The 19,310-nt window shown below is 51.4% G+C and overlaps 2 protein-coding genes across 3 annotated transcripts in view; both read left to right on the forward strand.

Moving 5' to 3' along the window:
* LOC125960040 (cGMP-dependent 3',5'-cyclic phosphodiesterase-like) overlaps positions 1-19,310 on the forward strand; it is a 427,252-nt gene that overhangs the window by 23,418 nt on the left and 384,524 nt on the right. The gene's annotated exons all lie outside the window — the stretch shown is intronic.
* The window catches only part of LOC125960033 (homeotic protein female sterile), a 226,071-nt gene continuing 207,829 nt past the window's right edge, over positions 1,069-19,310 (forward strand). The window contains exon 1 of one of the 2 annotated variants that reach the window (XM_049693167.1): positions 1,069-1,499. The gene's annotated coding sequence lies outside the window, so the exon portion shown is untranslated. Of the gene's footprint in view, positions 1,500-18,418; positions 18,611-19,310 lie in introns of those variants that run through there. The other variant, XM_049693168.1, reaches the window with a different exon arrangement.

Consider the following 19,310-nt stretch of genomic DNA (forward strand, 5'->3'; position numbering starts at 1 on the left):
CCACCCTCGGGCTGGTTGCGAATGCGACCTCCGGGACCTTTGGGTTCTTGTTTGGTCTTCGCTCTACAGGGAGCGGCCCAATCATCATGTTGCAACGCATGCCGAGTGCGCCGTACCGTAACCATCGGTGATCTCCAGAGTTTTTTGTGTAGTGTGTGTTTTGGGAGCAGCATATAGATATTGTAACGATGTGGGTTTCGAAAGGCAGTTAAAGTTATTATCTGAAGTAAAGTGGCTAAAGAATTTACTATGCAGCAAAAGTTATTAAAACTTAAAAAACATTTGTCGTGAAAAAGTACTTTAAAAGAACTCCAAATTGTAACACCTTCCGCGCGATCGAGTTTCCAAAATATTCCAAAATGTTAACTATCAAAGCAACCATCGTCCATTGTGTCTGGCAACCCGGCCACACGTGGGGAATCGGTCCGTCCGTCTATCCACTACCTCCATTTATCACTACCCTCCCCCTGGCTGGCTGGTGGTCCTGGAGCACCCACATCTACCCCACCGTACCGTCGTAAATCCTTTCGCGTGCATTTCGCGTGGATTCTCTCCTTTCTCGACCACTCTCTCTCTCTCTTTCTCTCGCGAGAAATCGTGTCTCACGCCGTCTTCGTGACCGAGGCCGAGTTCGCCTGCTATGATTAGAGCAAGTCTCCGCGCACCGCACCGCACCGCACCTCTTGCCCTCGCCCTTCGCCATCGTTCCACGAAACGACGAAACAGCCGCCATTCTCACGCGCGCCTGTTATCTAGCATCATACCTGGCCCGCCAGCTTTTACGACTGTGTGCGTCCGATTGGTGGGAATCACCACCCTTTCAGGGGGGCAGAGGGGAGGGGGGGCACAACCGGCTTACCTGTGTGTGTTGACGGTGTTGTTATCTTAAACGAACGGAATACGAGACACAAACACACACGCACACATACAAGGAGAGACAGAGAGAGTGAGAGAGTGAGAGAGAGTGGAGTCGCGAGATGAGATGAGAGAGAGAAAGAGAGAGAGAGAGGCCGCTCTCTCTCGCTCGCTCGTGCTCCAAGAAGAGCGGGTAATCACGCGCGGATAAGAGGGTGGCCGCACGATCGTCGTCATCGCCGTCCGGTGACCGCGGCTCGCACACACTCGCAACAGTACACCCGATACGTCCGATCCGTCAGCACGTGCAGCCGCCACCGTTGTTCGCTGTTGTGCGTCGTCGTCGTAAACGTCGTTACAATCCGTTCTGTGTTGGTCGGTTCGTTGTTCCACCACCACCGTGTGTGTCCGGGTGAACCCCGCGACCGTGCGAGTCGTGCTCTCTGTGGTGTGGTGTTCTCCCCTTTTCGTCGTCACCGCATTTTTCGTTGTTTTTCTCTTCACATTTGTGGCCCCGTCTCTCTCTCTCTCTCTCTCTCTCTCCCTGTCGTTGTCTATCTCGTTCTCGTTCACACGTGGTCCTTGGAGTGCGTAACATTCGCTCTCCTGCGGCGTTCGATACCCTACTACGACGGGTGGTGGAGGTGAACCGGCGGCGGCGGTGGTGGTGGACGGGGTTGTGTCGTGCATGTGCATCTATCACGATCTGCGGGCACGGTCGTCGCTCCATGCGGCCGGAAATATTTCGTGCGTCGAATTATCCTCGGTGACTCATCGTTTGGAACAACCGGAACCGGTCGTTGGTTGGCCTGCACCGCGGGGCAGAGTGTGCAGGTTAATCTCATTACGACTCCAACGACGCTGACTGCCCGAGCTTACCCATCAGTGCGCGCAGCAGGCGCCACCACGGGACTCACCTCAACGATAAGTGTGCGCGCGTGCCCGTGTGTGTGTGCGTGTGTTTGATTCTGTCATGACAACCGATGATGAGTGATAGCGGGTCCGAGGAACCGCCGGCACTAAACAGAACCATCGCAGTAAGCTGCGATTGCGGATTTCATGTTCGTTCGGTTGCGGTTTTCGGTTTAGTTGTTTCACGTCGTCGCGACATTTTGTCGTCATCGTCATCGAGGGGGGTTTGTGGTTATCCGCGTTGTGCCCCCAGTGGTGGTTCGTGATAGTGGATATGAGGTTGCGGATTGAGTGAAGGGAAAGCGGGAGCAGCGGAGTCGAGTGTCCGAGCGCCCGCAAAGAAACGCCACAAACGAAATCCCCATTCGCCAAGTGCACCTTACGTGTCTAGGTGCCGTCGTTCTTCGTGTCCTTTACGGCTGCTACAACAACAACAACTGGCCGCTGGCAGACAGACGTTGGCGAAGCGAGGTAAGTACAACCGCGCATACCACAGTAACGGGGGGAATCGCTCATCCGGAATCGGTTATCCTGCTCGACGCCAGTGTGTTTAATCACTGTTTTTGGGGATCGATGCGACCGACAAGTGGGTTTCGTATCGTGCCACGGCATCCATGGTGACCATCGGTATGACCAGCACCTGGCCATTACCTAGAGACCGCAGCACCGCATTCACCGAGATTCAGTTAACCGGAAAGAATGAAAGGGAACAATCGCATGGGCACCAGCACACGCACACACGTTCAACCTTTAACTACGAATGCATTCCCGGTCTGGCGCGGCTCCCGATTGTTCGGAGTGAATTGTGCGTAAATAGAAAGGGTTGTGGGAACACCAATGGGGATGGGATGGGATGGCTAGACGTGTGGAAAGGGGGGGAATAGGTAACCAACCAACCAACCTATCAGATCCGAGGACCAGAGCGAGAACGAGCAGCAGCAGCAGCAACAGAGGCAGCAGATTGCGTCCATCGAATCCACACACCTGGTACGGAGGGGGGGGGGGGGGGGGGAGAGGGGGGACTCGGTGATACCGAAGAATGGCCCTCTCTTCCTCTTGCTGTGTCTGGCTGCGTTGTGGGACATCCCGGATGAACGAGTGAGAGAGATAGAGAGAACGAAAGTGAGAGAGAAACAGAGAGCATCGTCACCGTCGTCGTCGTCGTGGTCGGCAGCAGCAGCCGGCTAGAACGCGCCGTGGATTAAACCTCGCCCCACTCACTCCACTCGCTCTCCTTTTACGCTCATTCCGGCGCACACTTACACACTCCTGCACCGGACACACACACACACATAGAGACGCATTTTTCCTCGTCTCGTTCTCGCGCACTATCATATCGAGCGTTGCTGCTGCTGCTGCTGCTGCTGGTGGGGTTGATAAAAGCGTCGTCCTCGCTGTCCCCCATCCCATCTTCTTCTCATCCTCCTAGCTCCAACCAAGCTAGTGCGCGAGATGATCGTCCAAAAATAGCCGGCCGCAGTAACCGCGATGTGTATGATAGCGCGAGACCGCGCTCGATGTGCCGCCGGTGCAAAAGAAACAATAAAACAGCATGCACACACACACATTGAAGGGCCTGCATGTGTGTGTGCGCACGTACAACACACGGCAGCTCACTTCTCGTGCTGTTGTTGTTGTTGTTGTTATTGTTCGCTGGAATGGGTATTACCGGCGCGTCGCCTCCTTCGATCGAACGGCAAATGCTCGTCCTAGACATGCGTCGCGGTGCCAATGGCCACCACCGGTGTACCAAACACACACACACACACACAAGCACACGCACACACGTCGAGTTGTACCTTTGCGACGTGACCGTGCGCGTAGTTGTGGCTCTGGTCTGTGTGTCGGGCTGGAAGAGAAGAAGGTAAACCGATGGGGTGGCAGGTTATTTACTATTTCATTGTCGCCCCCCTATTCGATGGCACTAGCTAGGGGATTTCGCTATGCAAAGGAGGGTGGCTATCGATATGCTTACACCGCGATATAGTATCCGTGCAACGCGTTGTGTGCGTTCGTTGTTCCATTGTGTGACATTTGGGCCTCTCTCTCTCTTGCTCTCTCTCTCTCTCTCTCTCGGTAAGGAATGCATGCGGGTACTTTGCGTTGGAATAGCGCATTCTGTAGCGGATAGATTAAAGGATATAAATTAGTTGCATGTAATAGTTGGATGTCCCAAAACCATTGAATGATTAATGGCGGACAACGACAACTGACTGGATTGGATGCTATCGGGTCGAAGCAGTTCGACCAACCAAATGAATTGTTAATACATTAAGCGTACGCTTTGCTCCTTTTTCATTGTGCACACTAAAATCACTTAGATGATTTGTTTAATTAATGCTCTATTCAATATTTACTTGAATGTCAAGCTTCCAAAACCGCTTGAAACGCAGGCAACCAGGTTTGGATGATAGGGGTTCCGATAATCGATCAAACAGTAGTAGAAATACAAATAAGTTTCACAAAGTATAACGGCTGCAGTGACCAAAGTCAATGTTGTTGCTGGTTTTTGTCGTGAAACCGCCTGCGTGTCCACAATAAAGTCAGCCATTTTTATTGCTCCTCGAGAATTCCTCTACATCGTTATTGGTGCATTGGTGTTTGCCCGTTCTCCAACTGGTGCTGTGCCCAGCACACTTCCCATTGGCCGCAAGTACCGGTGCCCTGGTTGATGCCAAGCTGTTCAAATAAATTCCACGAAAAGCCAATACAATACCGAGGCCCGTCATTGATGGAGCTTAGTGCATCGCGGCGCAACTGATAAGATAACAGCGTTCGGGCATTGGGGAACCAATCGGGAGCCGGCCACCTTTGTTTATCCACCACCACCACCACCCAAATGCCTCCATCTTGCGCCTTTTTCGTTATCTTATTTGACCTTAAACCACCTCCAACAAAAGAGGAGGAGCAGTTCGTCAGGTTTGGCACCGGGTACCTGCGGTAGACATTTTGTTTTTTTTTGTTTTGGTTTGGTTTCTGGTCCCTTCTCGATTTTGTGTCTCTGCGGGTCGTCTGTTATTTTACTAAAGTGGCCCAGTGCGCCAACACCCCCCCCCCCTCGCTCCCGGTGCACCGGTATCATCTATTTTGACGCCTGATCAAGCATCGTGCTCCATTTGCACAGAGGACCAGGTAGCACCTTCGACACCTTCGAGCGTACGGAGCATTAAGCTTCGAGCGCGACTCCTCACTGCGGCATACCATTAAACATCACTTTCCATCCATCTGCGTGCTGTGTGTGTGTGTGTGTGTCCGTGTCCACAGTTCTATCTATCTGTCTGTCTGTCTGTCTCGGTCGGTATGTCTGCCGGTATGTTCGGTTGAAGAAGCGATTTGTCTGTCCCCCCGGTGCGTTTTGGAAACGGTTGTAGCCAGCCAGCCAGCCTTGCGCTGGTGCGCGATGGTGCTACAACAACACTACGTAACACACACACACACACACCCTGGCCTGGCCTGGCCTGGCCTAACATGCGCCATATGGTGCGTTCCGTTTGACGTAAGTGCGGCAAATCACGGGATCGGGACTTTGACGGGGATCATACTTCATTCCACCACACTCCCCTTCTCCCTCTCCCCCTCGATTAACTGCCGCCGCCGCTGCCACCGGTGTGCGTCAGCCCCGTCGTGTGTCTGCGTGTTTGTGTCAAGTTTGTTTGCTACGCTTACCGAGGACCGAGGAAGGGGGGGTGGGGGGGTGGGTAGCAGTGGCGTCGAGGGGAATCGTTAATGACTTCACCTTCAGGTGAGATTATCCGATAAAAGGCCGACTTCGGGGGGCCGACTTTGCCACAGGGCCTGCTTCTTCACCGGGTTCTTCTTCCTCGTACCGTGGTACGAGAAGGAGAGTGTGCATTGGAATGTATGTGCACGAACACCACCACACGGGCGCGAAGTGGGTTGTACGTTGCATTTTCCCGGCATTTCCCGGCCACCCGGGTCGTGGTGGTGGTGGTGGCCCGGCTTATCGTGAGACCGTGTGGCCTTGCCGGGGGGACTGCCAATTGCGTGCTAATTGGCAGTTGACAAGAGGAAAAACTCGATCGAAACAACGGCCAAACATTGTAATTGCACATACACACATACACACACACGGACACGGACACAGACAGCCGTGTTCGTTGGTGAAGGAAAAACGGAGACCCCGTAGCACTACGTCGATTTTCGTATGAATCATCGGGCTAATCGTCGCTGGCTCTAGAAGGCCTGTTTTGGGGGGAGGCTTTTGGCCTGGCAGGCTGGTTGGCAGGCTGGCTGGGAAAGGGAAAACTTTTCCATTGTGTGCTCGTCCTGTTCAAAGGTGGCCACCTTACCTCCTGCTACAAGAAAATTTCCGAATGATTCTTATCCTACCAACGACGTGTACGACGACCCCCCGGTGGCTTACTGTATGAGGAGCGTACGAAAGGAGCTTTTCGGGGGTATCCACTCCCCCCCCCCCCCCTCCGCATTTGTACGTCCCGAGAGCTGTCGGTGATGGCGTCAAATGAACGAAAGCAAAGTGTCGAACAAAGAATCGTAGCAAATTATTCAATGACGTTCGTTTGTGTCGTGCCCGGCTAAAGGAATGTTGCTTCCAGTGGAAAAGGGAGTAGTGAGGTTTCGGGTCAACGGGGAAGGTAGCATTTTATGTTGTGCAAAATGTTCGGAGGACTTTTCTCGGCAACTCACAGCATAGGTTATACAATGCGGGTTTTTGATGAGGATACGCCTCGTAACAGGAATTTGCTCTGGTGAATCGGAAGGGAGGGTTGGGAAGGCAACCGGCATTTATAGAACATTCCGTAGCATTGTTTATGAATTTATGTGTTTCAATGTGATTCGGTCATTTGTGCTACGCTCTAATTTTTGCTATTGTTTTACCATTGGCCTCTTTGTCTGGGAATGTTCGTAATTGGTAGTGGTAACACTCTTATAAATGTCCTGGAAATCATTCTCACACTTCACCCATCAAAAGAGAGGGAGTACGGGGCCTGGTTCTGATTAAAACCCTACAAAAGTACTGACGTGTTCCGTGCTGGTGTTGGACGGATTTGTATCTGTAATGTGGAAGTGGTGATGTTTCCTTTGCCCGCTTATTGCAAATAACTTTTTCCACCGAAGCACGGAAAAGCACGTACGCGTGTCAGGTTCACCGTGTGTCAGGTGTGTACGGTTTGATTTGAACGAAACACATTTTACACCGAGCGTCCCCATGCAGTCGAATTTCGATTTCGCGGAAGATTACGTCTGCTACTAGCAGGCGGGTCCGGGGATGGAAAGAGGCTGGCTGTAATGTTCCACCCCGATCGGTGCACCCGTGGTTTTTGTTTTATGAGCCCAAAAGCAGCTCGCATTCCGCAGGGAAATAAAGGCTTTGCAGAACGTGCCACACCGGAACAACTGATTTTCCTGCCTCTGCTCTTTTTCCTCCGCTACGCATTGATTTGGAACATCCATTTCTTTCTCGGATCGGTCTTCGGTGCTGACTTTCTATACGTGTACGCAGAAGCGAAACAATGCCGCATACCATTGGGACAGATGCAGAGCGTTTCGAAGCTGCAAGAAGAGGAAGCAGAATGGGAACGGAAGGGGAGTGGAACGCGGAAAACAAATAAAACAAACGCCTGATGGGGAGTAGAGGGTGGCTGGTCGTAGGAGGGTCATCAACGTTGAGCCGGCGTTTTGTTTGTTTAACGTCTTCTCGTCGCACCTCTCACGACTACTGACGGATAACCGTACAACCACATCGACCGCTAGGAAGAAAGGACACTAACACGCACACTGGCTGGGTGGACCGTGCCCAATAGATACCGGGGAGAAAAGGGCAGACAGACGGACAGCCAGACAAGCACTACTATAGTAGTAGCCGGGTGCGGTGCGGGTATTAGTTTTCACTGCGTCGTTGTGTGGTGTGAGCGGCGGCGATGCCAGCCAGGGGGCGATGATTACTCCTTCGAAAACGCTGTGTGCCTTTGTTGTCTCCATTTATTCGCCATTTTTTTCTCTTTCGTTTCGTTTTGCTTCTGCCCTGCCCTGTGCCCTGGGCCCCGCCGGTCTCTGTTTACTTTTATCACCGATTTTTATGCGCCATGTGCTATACCGCGCCATGCGGCGCTGGATTGGTTCGCAAACCAGGACAACGCAACGGGGCAGAGAACTGCAGCAACACTGTATGTGTCACGTACGCAGAATCTGGTACGCTGGCGGAATCCGGCCAACCGTCAGACCGGTAGCGCTTTAGAAGATGGGATGAACAAAGGGTGGGGGAGAAGGGCAGACGAACGGCATACAAATGGTGAAGATAAAACGAATCACATGACACGCCGATGGGTGCCAACGGTTACGTTTTGTGTAAGAGAGACGCCTTTATTGGAAAAGTGCTTTAATTACTTACTTACTCAGTTACTTTCGTGTTTTTTATTGTTTCATTTACTTTATTATTTACTTAGTTGTACATTTACTGATTTGCGTTTTCCTTTATTTATGAGTTGCTGTGTGTACTTCCGATATTTTTGTTTCATTTTTTCTAGTTTCTCAATGAATGTCTTACTTTTTCTCTTATTCCTTTTTTTTCTTCCTTATAATTTGTGTTATGTTTATGAAATGTTTCGAATTGCGTGTTTGTTTTTTATCTAGCTTTTGCTGCTCTCTTTTTGAATATGTTACATTTGTATTTATATACTTAATTGTATACTTTTTCCTAGCTTTCCTTCTTAATTACTTGCTCGCTTCTTAGCTTCTGTTTTTTTTAAATTGATCGTTTTTTTCCATTTCTCTAATTTAGTTGCCTACTTATTTATTTATAATTTAAATTGTTGTGTTTACTTATGAAATTTAAAAAAATCCTAATGAATCTTAATAAGAATCTTTACACTGTATTAGATAGATTCAGCTAGTGTTAACGCCAGTTGTTTCAAAATGATGCTGTAAACAATGAACAGATGGACAAGTCAGTTCCGATAGAGTATCTACGTCATGGGGAAACGAGAAAATTATGGAAGCAAACTATTGCCACATTATCATCATCATCTGTAACCAATCTTGTCGAGTATTACCGTTCACCTTACAACATATTAGTCATCATTATCAGGCCTGTACGGTCACTGTATATCATCATACATTCGCGATGATTCATCGGGATTTCCAATACGGTTCCTACGCGTACCGTCCTGATCGCAGACTCATAGTTTTATCAGCCGATTCCGCGTCTCGCGTCCGGCACCAAAAACCCCGACCCACTCGCTCGCGTGTTGGCGTGTTGCAACATCTGACTGACTGACTGGCTGCCGAGTGACTAAGCCATTAGGCCGATGCTTCACTGCAAGCAACAGATTAACCTCCGCACCATAGCAGGGAGGCCTCCTGGTTGGTTCCTCCTGAACTACCGCGCGGCTGTTCTAATTTTGTTCTCCATTCGTTTATGGTATCTCCCTACACCGTGAACCACCGCACCTCCCAACAGCCCCCACCCCTGTACAAGCGCCCTGTGCACTGCGCCTCGTTGGCCATTCTGTTGACTTAAATGGCGTAGTACATGCGTGCGCATCCACCAGACGGCTTAAGACGGAGGGCGTAAGAGGCCAACGCATCCAAGCGGGATCCGGAACAGTCACCCGACGAACACACACACACACGCATAGCGCGTCGTGATAAGTGCGTGCGTTCTCGGGGTTCTGTCTCGAACTCTCGTGGCACAGTAAAGAGAAAATGGCCGACCATGGTTGTTGTTATTGTTGTTGTTGTTGACTTTGAGGATTGTGAGCTAGGATGGTTACGACCGTCTCCCCGCCGTGGACCATATGCTTCGACCCCGGCGGGTGGGGGGATGATGCACAGCAGCGCGATCACGACGCGATCACCGTCGTCGTCGTCGTCAACGTTCTTCGGCCGGTCGGCGGCCGTGTCGTGACTGGAATGAAATGATGAAATGGCGGGATCCACGTTGTCCAATGGTTGGGGAGGGGGAGAGAGGAGGGAAGAAGGTAATGGAAGAGGGTGTACGGGCGCGCGCATTGGTTATATTTTGGGATGTTCTCATTATTCATTCCAAACGTGGAGTGAACATTCTGATTGGAGTTTGGTTTTGCGGTTGCTGGCGGGGTGCTGCTCCGGCCGGGGGGTACACCAATCCCCCCTCTCGTCTTATGTATCTACCACCTACTTTGGACGTACGAGACACACACACACACACACAAACACATGCTCATGAAACCAGCATATGATGTACACAAGCGCGAGAGATAATCCACGAAATATTATGGACGCAGCAATTGAATGCTGGTCGGTTACCTGGGAATCTCGGTTATCGGTGAACTCGGTTGTGGTTCCGATAAACCTTCACGATTCGTGCTCTGCTCTCCTCTCTCTCCTCTCTTTTTCTGATTCCTCTTTCCCCCCCAAAAAAGTGCGTTCGATGGAGCGCGCTTGATCCTCTCTCTCTCTCTCTCTCTCTCTCTCGCTCTCTCTGTTGACAGATGATCTCGCGAACGTTGAATGGAACAGTTGGGTGGAAAGGCAACAAAGGAACGCGAAGGCAACACAGACCAGACAACGACTACGACGACGACGTAATCCGCCGCCAGCAAGCAGCGCGCTCTAGTAGTAGCCGGTCGCATGACGGATACGGAACGCGCGTCGTTGCCCTTCTCTTCGCTACGCACACGTTGCTATCGAAAAATGGGGAGAAGGGTGGGGAGGGGGAGGGGGTGCCAAGTGCCAAGACTTAAGCCAGGAAAGCCCGAGTCACGATCGTCATCGAGACCGATCGACCGACCGATGATGATCATGCGGCCCGATATCTGTGGCTCGGTGAACAGCACCGTCCTCCTCCTTCTCCTCCTCCTCCTCCTCGTCACCTTCTCAAGCCTTCCGCCTGATGAGAACGGTTCGGTGCCCTTTCCACTTAGTGGCTTTACTCTGTGTGTGTGCGCGCCCCATTGGGGGGATGACGTACACGCGCGTGTGTGTGTGTGTGTGTGTGTGTGCTCATCCGACGCACGATCAGTGCGGCCCGAACACGCAGATAAATCACTTTTCTGGCACAGGCGCACTTACGGCCTGCTTCTGATGCTCTCGGCCAAGCGATGCTCTCTTCGTCGAAGCCATGTTGGTGGTGGTGGTGGTGTTGCTACGCTGATGACGTTTTGATGCGAGGCTCGAAAACTTTCCTAATCCTGCTGACCGATGATGAGCAAATCTAAACAGCTGCTGCTGCTGCTTCTGGCCGCTCTCGGCCGGTGATATCATGCGTGTTGCTGCTGATCATCTCCCCACCCCGACTAGAGTGTCTCATTCTAGTTAGCTCTCAGCTCGATCTGTTGCGATGTCTCTTGCGGGTGAGATCACGGTGCCCAGTGTCACCGCCAAGTCGCGAAAGAGGGAAAACACACTTTCCTGCGTCCTTCCCCCTCCCTTGCCTAGCCCATTGACGTTGGTTCGAGGTTTTTTTTTTTCTACGCTGCTCTTTGCTGCTCCGCCGTTTCTCGTTTTCGTCTTCGTTCGTTATAATTTCCATATTCCGCGATACCGGCGCGAAAGCATCGTGCATGTTTTGATTTGATCGCGGCATTTTGTCTTCGCAGCAGCATGGGGTGCGTGAGTCACTCTTGAGTTGGCCCGCGACCACACAAAAACCCACGGCCACCATGTTTTTACCGGGCTAATAATGTCGGCTTATGGTGGGACTGTGCGATGCGATAAGCTATTTTCGGTTCTCTCGATCGGCATCGTGATATTATCGTCGTTCGGTGAGAGTGAATGCAGCAGCAGCAGCAGCAGCAGCAGCAGGGGCAGCATGATTCAATCAATTGGTATCATTCTGATCCGGGTGATGATGAGAATGAAATGAAATTACGGCCCTTTCCGAAAAATGATAATAATTTTCTGGGTTGTGTCGCCATTTTTAGCCGACAATGATTTCCAATTCGATTTTACGATCCGTGTGCTAAACAGTTTGTAAAATCATTCCCCAAAATCAGTCGCAATCGCAAACGAAGGCGCTACTAGGCCATTGTTTCCGCTTCCAATGTCCGGTGTATCGATTGCGCTCCACTTACCATCTTCCAATCCGCATCAGCTGAGTTCACCTCTTTCTTCACACAAGTCAACTGACGATGGGCAAAAAGTCATATTCGCTGGCAAACAGAGAGAGAGCGAAAGAGAGAGAATGCTTCCATTCGAACCTTCTCCAGCACCTCCGAGGGAAGCTCATAAAGCGGGAAGGTGAAACCGAAGATCGACGGTTGGACGGGTGTTGGCTGTTTGGAATGGAGAGTAAGGAAGGTAAAAGCGAACTAGGGCGGGGGTGATATCGTAAAAACTAAAATTCTACCGTCTCCCTATCAGCGAGGAGGAGCGGCTCTCGAGAAGCACGGCGCTCGACCGACCATGTAACATCGATTTCCATGTTTTTGGTTCAGCGCTGAAGCGATATGGCGTCGCTGGCGCGCTAGCTGGCTCTTTTTGGGGGGGCCTCCATGGTTGGTGGTTTTTGCGCTCAGAAATCGAATTTTTCGACTTTCGGGACGCTCGACTATGGAGACGACGATAGTCGATATGGCGAGGGTTGCTGCAGGTCTGGGTACAGGGCGACCAGATGGTGTACCAGAATTGAAGTTGCAAAGTTTCAAATTATAATAGTTAAGGTCGGGGAAAAAATGGTGACCCCTTGTTTTTGCTGTCCACTATTTTATGCTATCGGACAGTTCCCCGAACCAAGACCAGCGTCAAAATCACTTATTCACAATCACGTCAGCTCTGGCCGCGAGTCTGGTCACCGTATACATGGCGCACGGACACGGACACGGCGGTCATAAGACGGCCTCAGGACACTCCACAAAACACGGCGTCAACACAACCACATTGCTTAGGCGAATCGAAATGCAAACGGACGGCGCGCGCGGCATTCCACTCTATCGGTTATTGGCGATGGAAATTCAGAGGCGGCTGGACACGAAAAAAAACCTCCCGGTGGAAAACTCAAACGACGTCAAAAGCGAACCGTTGTTTTTGCCCTCCCTTCCCTTTCCCCGGCCCGGTCCTTTTTTCAGTTTCACCATCGCTATTGCGTACTCCCCTCTGCCCCGCTAGTTTGATTTCGGATGTCACCAAACCGGATAAGCAAAGGATTCGCGCACGTACGGTCGCAACAGGGCCAACGAACCGCACAAACACACTCACACAAAGTGTAGTGTAGTGGTAGCCGGTGGTTCAGGGCACAAAGTGGTGTATTTATCGTGAAAATTTTATGCCCAACACGCCACCGGTCGGCGGTGGCGGCGCCATTACACAGAGTCGTGGCAAATGGCAGCAAAAACCCGTCGGCAGCAGTAGCACTCCACTACGCGCGCGCGCGCGAGGGGGGGGGGGGGAATGTGTAACGCTCATGGAAAATTTACACATCCTTTGGGTCCGATAAGAAGGAGCAGAAGGAGGAGGGAGTCACAGCGCCATGCCAGCCTTCCGCATGCTGAGGATATGCTGCCGGATGGTGACGGTTGAATTGTTAATTTCGGTTTTCCACCTTGCCATTTTTCGGTACATACCGGGGCCGGGTCGCGTGGCTTCCACCATCGGGCGGCAAGTATATTTTGCGAAGAACGTGAGCGAGCGGCACAACACACACCGACCACCCGTCTGTGTAGGTGTAGGACCGCCATCTCCTGTTTGGGAATGATGCAACTTAGTAGCTTAATGTGGCCATTGTAGCCGGCCGGGGGGGGGGGGGGGGGGGGGGGTGGTTCGTGCGCTGATCGATAGCATAAGAGCATTTGGCATGGAATTGGTGTTGTATGTTGTATGTTGCTGGCTGCTGTTTGCCACCAGCGCCCAGCAACGTACCATAAATATGGGCGAGAATTTCGAGCGAAAAGAAAATGGGAAATTATGAGCAAAAGTTGGGTAATTATTTGTTTCCCAATCGGAATCAAATGTACGATCTCCGACCGTTGAAAACCGATGAAAAGGGCTATTGTGACACAGAAAACATAAGAAATGTGTTTGCTAAAGTATCGTAACAAAGATTGTGATAGTGATTGAATGTAATTGAAAATGGACCATGAACAATGTGTTTTCCGATTTTGTTTTTTTCTTCTTCTTTTTTTCAACATCGTTACCATTCGTCAGCCATTATACGTCCTCCGGTACTACACTGCAACTCCAATCCAGCCCGTACCGTGTCCTTGCCCTTTTTCCCAAACAGCATCAAACGTCTTATTTACAGCTGTGGTTGAGCATTTTCAATTCGTTCCGAGACACTGTTTTCCCCTTCCCCCTGGGTCTGCAGACAGCAGCAGCAGTGGCAGCCGGCTGCGCCTGCCGTAAAAGAAGGCAGGAGCAGCACGTACCCTGGCCATAGCCATAGCCGCTGGTTGCGCTGAAGGCCTAGAGCCCGTCACGACGATAATACGCCAAGGGTTTAGGGCGATCGAATGGAGGAAAGGAGGAAAGGGCAAGGCAAGGGCAGCAGAAGAAGAAGCAGACGAAGAAGCAGAAGAAAAAAAGGGGCCCCAGATGATAGTTATCTGCTTGGTTCTTATCCTTCTTATCGTTCTGTTCCCGGGGTTTCCTTCGCCTCCCTGCAATGCCGAAGACGGTGTTGTAGTCCCTGCTTGCTGCTTTCCCGTTTCGTTGCATCGCTTGCAACAGTGTGTGAGTGGTCCGTTCCGTGCCAGGCAGGCAGAAAAGGGACACCACGGGGCCAGCAGCAGGTCCATCGAGAGGACAGGAGGGAAACCTGGTGGTAATGGTGTTGGTGGTGGTGGTGGGCATTATACCTGCCAGTGGGATAAATGGCTGATAAAAACGGAGCAGCAGGATTAAGGTGATGCAGCAGCACCAGCACCAGCACCGGCGACGCAGTGCCAAAGGGTCCGGCCGTTTTATTGCCGTGAGCATAGGAGGCCCTCCGCTCTGGCTCTGGCCAGTCATTGCAGCCAATGTTGCCACCGTAGTGCCGGTTCTGTGTACGTGCCTGTACGTGTCTGTATGTGTGTACCGGTAGTAGTTGTCTTCGGGTCGGTCGGTCGGTGTGCTGGTTTTCCAGCGATGTGTACCTCAAGGACCTCCGGATGCTATTGTGATCCCGAGAAGCCGAGGAACTGGAACACTCTTTAGCACCACGGGGCTGCAGCCGCATCGAAAACGAAAAATGGTGAAGGAGAGAGCGAGAGAGAGAGAGAGAGAGAGCAAGAGAGTGTGTACAGAAGGGGGAAGCAAGGAAGCAACTGAACGACTTTGGGAGTTTTGCAAAACTCCACAACCAACTACTCTGCTGCAAGCTTCTTTAGCGTTCGAGCCTCAGCTGACCAGACGACCCACCCCCGCCCTTCTTCCCATCTTACCATCTCGAAAAGTGGTCGATGGATGACGATGATGTTGCTCTGCCTCTGCCGGCCACTCGCTGGCCACACGAACCCCTGGGTCCGAAGTCCCCGGACTGCGAAAGGAAAAATACAGTTGGCAGATGTCAATGCCAGCGGTTAGTTCGTTCTCGTTTGCTCGGAGAAACTACTTCCATTCTCCCCTAACCTACAACAACCACCAGGTACGGGGAAGAAGACGGGGTGATGGGAGGCGGGCATAAGTTCCTTTTCCGATTCTGCAACATGGTTCGGTTTTTTGAAAAATGTTTTCTTCACCAAGATCGGCCCTTCCGTTCGGTCGTTCCTTCCCCACCAAAGGCAAACGAACTGTGCACTGTGTTGCTATTTTGCTCGCTGTTGGTTTACGCTCATTGTTGGGGGTTGGGAGGACACCACCGTAGGAATGCTGCCACGGAGAGAAAAGGACCGAGCCCCAGGACGTATGATAATCCTGACTAGAAAGCAAATTATGGCCGGTTGCAATGGGGATGTGGTACTGTTTCGTTGGAAGTGGGCCTTGCTAGACAAGCGAATAATTAAAACAGATGACCAACTGCTTGTGGACCTTCCTCGACACACCGGGGTAGCATTGCTCTAGAGCTCTTCTGCGCTTACGTTTGGTGAGCCTTTTATTTCCTTCCGTTTTTTTTGTGTAAGACTGATTTATACAGTTGCCACAACTAATCTGACTAAAACAAGACGGGCAGGAAATGTAATTGTTTTCTGGAGGACGAGGGAGGCTTTAAGTAATCGCATCTCTTGTCTCACTTGAGCTACGATAACATCCCAGGCACGCTTAAGACGCGTCCTTCCAATAGTTTAATCCACTTTAGTCTTTCCTAGCACTCGACTTCGGGTTTGGTGCCATAAAAAAAATGGGAAAGCAATTGGAAACGTAGAAACGTCACTGAACAAAAAAAAAACGGAAATTCCGGAAGTAGTTAACGTTTACTTTCCACATTTTCACGCCCTTTCGAATCGACGAATGGTCGGTCTTGTGAAGTGGATGGCATTTCCGGTTCGGTCTGCTGCTTCTGGTTTTCGCGTTTGATGCGCTAAGCGCTCGTCGCTCGTCGTCACTTTAATTAGAAACGGAGAAGTGGAGTTGAGTGAACCATGTGGCTTGGCTGTTGTGCTCCTTCGGGCCGCCGCCGTCATCATCCTCGCTCGTATCCTTATGGGTGAACCCACCTCACACACACACACACACACACACACGTAGGTCGGTGGTACCACGTGAGACAGAGAGAGGATGTCGACCGTCGATGGCTGGTGTGTGCCCCGACCTGGCCTTGTCAAGGGATCCTTTTTCAAGTGGGTTTGCAGTAACAGCAGCAGCAGCAGCAGCAGCAGCAGCAGCAACAGCAGCAGCAGCAGCAGCAAAGTCGTCCTTTTCGATGGACGAACACATTGAAGCGGGTTCCTTCTGCACGTGACACGATTGCCTCGTGGCACGGTGCTGTGCACAGACCGACCTCAACCTCCGATAAACCACGTTTTTCCTCCGGTTGATGCCTTTGGCAGCCTCTCGCACACACACACATGCTGTTTTAAGCCATTTTGCGGCCATGTGAGAGGATGCTTCGAAGGCCTTGAGGGTTTTTTTTCTAAGGGTTTGCGATTTTACTTTTGTACGACAATAAGCAGTGGAGTTACTAAGTAAGTACGATCTAGGCCATGCTGGAATTATTCAAACTAATCGTGAAATGAAATGAAAATGAAAAATTCATATAATTTGGGCTAACGATAGTAAGATAAGGAAAAAGAGAAACATCTAAACCGTTATTGTAGACACATTCTTGCTCGATTGGCAAATGGCATCGGTTCGGTTAAATTGGCAACCGATGCCAAAGTTCACACCTTTCGCAAAAATCGAGAAAAAGGTATTTTCCCAACTTTTATAACTATTTATTGAGCTTCGTTGAAGGGGAAGGGCAATGATAATATAAAGGAACGTACCATAAACCAGCATCACCGGTGCAGCGCTGCCGTATGCACTTGTGTGTAGGTGTTGGCACTGCGAATTATGCACCGGGCGGTTCGCTGCTCCTCCCGCACACCAAAAACCAAACGACGAACGAAGCCGGAAAGCGGAATCGGTTAGAGAAGCTCAGCTGGACCCTCAGGTTTATATGCCCCGGGAGTTTCTGCTTCTCTCTCTTTGCTGCACTTTGGTTTTTTCGCTACCTTGCGCACCCATCTTCTTCTGCTGCGTTCTGTGGTCACCCGGTTTTCTTACTCTTGGCTTGGCTGTTCCGCGTTTTCTGCAGTGCATTTCTGCAGCAATCACACTCACGCCCCAGAAAGAGGCGAGGCCGCTCGAGAGCACGGTGGTTACCTTAGCTGCAGCAGCAGCTTAGCCGGCGGGCTATATGATCCTCCTTTGATGGCAGGGCATGCATCCGTAGCAACGTAGGATGCGTAGGAGTAGTAGGCCAGTCGACCTGCTAGCGGTGTGTTGGTGATGCCCATTGTACAGATGTGTGTGGAGGGTGCGCTTGCTGCAGCGCGTTACTCGAGCATTGCACTGCCGGCCCTTCCCTGTGGCCTTATACCGAACGATGCACCACCGCTGCACCGTTGATTGCCTCAGCACATTCATTACGTTTGTCGTTTGTTTCGCCTTTTCCCCTTTCCCGTCCCGTTTGGTCCGGTTGATAATCTCGCTCACTCCCCTCGGACGGCTGCACGTTGGTGTGCGTTATCGATGAGCCGTTAAATTGCCTTTTTGGCACTGCACTGCGCTGTGCACACCGGGGGGACGGCGGTTTTACTCCTTGGTTGTAATGCGAATCTTTGCGTAAAACCCTCCCAGGAAACGGTACGGATCGATCGCGCAATGATCGTGTTGTTTGGTGGTCGCTCTCTGAAGCAATGACCTACTTCACGGCGATGCAATCAAAACATCGGCGCTGGTGTTGGTGTGCTTTAATCAGCATCAGTAGCAGGAGAAGGGTGCACCTTTTGGGGACCGAATGCACCGATAACACACATGACGACGGTGATCATGGCAGCGTAGCGGGCGTAGGGTTTTATTTTTAGCCAGCAGACCAGCAATCAACGCACACCGTGAGTCGTGAGTCGCCGTGAACGGATGAGATGAGATGAGATGAGAAGAGTTGTTTCCGAGAATCGGCTCTCTCGCGATGCTCTCACCGCATGCTTCGCTTCGCTGCGTTCTCTCTCTCTCTCTTTTGTCGACGTCGTCGTGTGCGTGTGAGAGCAAGCCGGCTCCGGCCCGAGGGATAAACATAGATGGCGACGACGACGACGACGGCGGCGGCGCCCCTGATATCGAGATAGCGCGAGCAGTTCCTCGAAACCGGTCGTCGCGTGGTGTTGTTATTTCGTGTGTTTCGTGCGTCGTCGTCGCGTTCTTCGACGGTTTCCGTGGGTTTCGCGTTCTCGTCCGCTGGTTAGTGGTCCCCCCTTCCCCCCGTGGTTAACCGTGCTGGCACGAAATCGTCGTCGCCGTCTGTGAAACTTGGCGGCCCCCGTGCATGGTGGTGAGTAGTGCGCTGGGCATTAATTTTCCGCGTTTTGCGTTTGTCGCCGTGTGCGCCGTGACTCAAGGGAAATCCGGGAATCAGTTCTGGTGCCTACTTTTCGCAAGAGGCCTACTTCGATGAGGTACTATTTCGTGTGCCACGAGTGGCTCCTGTTGTTTTTTTTTGCGTGATCTTGCGACAGTTCGATCGGTTTGTTTTGATTGTCGCGCTATGCCGCGATAGCGCCCCGTCTCTGTCCGTCTCGTACGTGCACGCCATGGGTTCTCTCTCTTTCTCTCTCACGCTCGCATATAAACGTATCTCCCATTTTGCTCGCCCGTTTACGTTCTCTTTCTCGCGCTACTACCGCGCTCCTTTATCCTTGCTTCACGCACATTTATCCGGCCCCCTCTCTCGCCGAGAGCAATCAATCGCGATGATGTTCGGTGTTTCGACTGCCGCATGATGGACTGGCGTTTTTTTCCTTCCTTCCTTTCCTTGTGCCTTAGTTTTCCTTCGTTTGCTAGCGAACGTTCCAAACAATTTCAAGAACTATGCGGAACAAAAGAACGAAGGAAGAGGGAACACATCACATCTCGAAGAAATCTGAAATCCAACCTGGAAAGGAAGACGCGCAATGTGTAGACCTCGAGAGAGGAGGGAGAGGCCTCGGGCCTCGGCTGTGTGGACCCTTTTGTTGGCTAATCTAAAATTA

The sequence above is a fragment of the Anopheles darlingi genome, chromosome 2 (genome assembly GCF_943734745.1).
Source record: "Anopheles darlingi chromosome 2, idAnoDarlMG_H_01, whole genome shotgun sequence".
NCBI lineage: Eukaryota > Metazoa > Arthropoda > Insecta > Diptera > Culicidae > Anopheles > Anopheles darlingi.